General features: G+C 29.7%; 1 long non-coding RNA gene across 1 annotated transcript; it reads right to left on the bottom strand.

The window, feature by feature from the left end:
* On the bottom strand, window positions 1–1,870 carry LOC139494855 (uncharacterized). Its single transcript, XR_011657181.1, has 3 exons — window positions 1,722–1,870; window positions 549–616; window positions 1–114 (listed from the first exon to the last, which is right to left on the bottom strand). It is a non-coding gene; the product is annotated as an uncharacterized lncRNA (long non-coding RNA).
* Between the last annotated feature and the right edge of the window lie 316 nt (window positions 1,871–2,186).

The raw sequence follows: 2,186 nt of genomic DNA, 5'->3' as shown, positions 1-2,186 counted from the left end.
GTTTCATTTGTTGATCTTCCTTAGAATGACAAGTGCAGTCCTTGTGTCTTTTTCATTTTATCAAATGTGCTATTGTATTGGAAGTAGCCATTGTTTCTCATTCATCTTAAAATCCTGCAACAACAAAAAAATGTTATGATACACAATATAATAAATTTATAAGCCCCATTGCTATATATATGCATAATATCTATCACTTCCATCCTTGTACTTGATTTATATGCTCTTAATGTGCCCTGTTATTAATATTTTGAACATAAAAAGTATCTTATTCTTATGCTGATACAAAAAGAGAACTTCAATATAATCAAATTTTAGAAAGCTTAATAGCATAAGCCCTTAGTATCAGCAGTGGTTGGTAAAACCAATAGTAAATTTACATTTTTGTAATAAAATAATTGCCATGTTTGTTTACTTTCTTAACACATAAATATAATAGACAGATTAATCTAAAATCATAAGCAATTAATCTTTAAATAGCTTTCATATCACTTTATGTGACTATGAAATAAGTGTCAGTAACAATAATATAATATTTGAATGCTTACATGATAATGCAGACCTCCTACATGTCAAGTCACTTGGAAGCAGTAAAAAAAAACAGTGAATACAAATTCTGCAAAAGACAAATATAAAATTGCATAATCAAAACTTTAAAAGCAATAAACACACCTAAAAAGCATGTAGGAAATAGACAATACATGAGATATTTAAAAAAAGATTGATTGTTGGTTGCTTAACGTCCAGTGGCAAATATTAAAAAAAACCCTGTTAGGTATTTAATCTGTATAATATTGAAATATTTACATCAATGTAGGTTGACAACTTTTAAAGTCATTTATTTGGATTATAACATTTTAATAGTTATCAAGCAAATCCTACAAGTAATCATGGTAATAAATAGTCTTTAAAATGTCAATTGAATGAAAGTGGTGATCAATTTAAAATTTTCATATCTTTAACTAAAAATTAAATTATAGTTAATTATATTAACTCTCATTTTGTAAAATCTCAGTGGCCTGTTTTGAAACTGAAATATGAGTTAATAGTACATTTTATTTGTGTGTACATGCATTTATAAATTCTTTGTCTTTGTGTGACTGGTATTTTCCCATAAACTTAGAAATGACAATGGATATACAAATACTATTTGTGAAACAAATCCAAGTTTTATATTTATAAAATTCATGCTTAAATATATCACAATTAAAAAAAATAATTCTGATTAGAAACAATGTCATTCTCTGTTTAACATGTAAAAAACACCAGCACTGTTCATTTGTGTGGGTGGTGTATAAAAGTATAAAAAAATTACTAAGCCTAAGGAGAGATAGACTGGGTATATATGATAATATAGGCCTAAGGGGGGTGCACCCCTTACTACCAAAGTGAAGGAGCTATGTTTACATAAATGAATAGTTTTAATTTATTGCATACACTTAACCAAGGAGGAATTAAAGGGGGGAGGGGGTAATTATTATGTAACAGTTGGCTTGGAAAAAATCAAGTCTACTATAACTAATATTAAACAATCTTTCTCCGAGCATTTAATTTCCATTTTGCTAACTTTATTGATTTATTGATTGATTCATAGGTCAACGGTTTTCGTCGTCGGTTATCGAAATAATGACGAATTATGAATGTTTTGATTCACTTCAACAAAATTCAATAAGAATAAATGGGTACCGATGATAAAGAGTTACAATTTACAACGTATTTACCTCAAAATGTATGCAAAATCCACCTTCCCATTGTGATTTCCATGTGCCGACTTCTTTGACAAGGTGCTCAACAGCTGATGATAATGACTGTGACGTGACAAGATAAACAATGACGTTGATGAATCTTAGTTTTTGGCGATTTTCTTACTCAAAACTGTAAGTGTTCAAGGGAACAACGGTCATGTTTGAAGATATTGTTAATGTCGCAATGATGGTGTCGAAAAACAACAAGTTGATAAATCTTTGGTTTCGGTGTAGTAAAAAAATCACCACTCCATAGCAAATTCTCCCAACGTCCGATTTAGCCAATCAAAATTCGTATGGTTTCGAAAATGACGTAATAGATGAGATTTTGATGCAATCACCAAAAATCGTCAAAAATATTTGAAACCGCATTAACCTACCCGCGCTGACCTGATCAACAATTTTACCCCCATGTCAGATTTGCTCTAAAAGTTTTGTTTT

Source organism: Mytilus edulis, chromosome 11 (assembly GCF_963676685.1).
Source record: "Mytilus edulis chromosome 11, xbMytEdul2.2, whole genome shotgun sequence".
In the NCBI taxonomy this organism is placed as follows: domain Eukaryota; kingdom Metazoa; phylum Mollusca; class Bivalvia; order Mytilida; family Mytilidae; genus Mytilus; species Mytilus edulis.
Note: the sequence above shows the minus strand (reverse complement) of the source record. Positions and strands in the feature narration are given on the sequence as shown.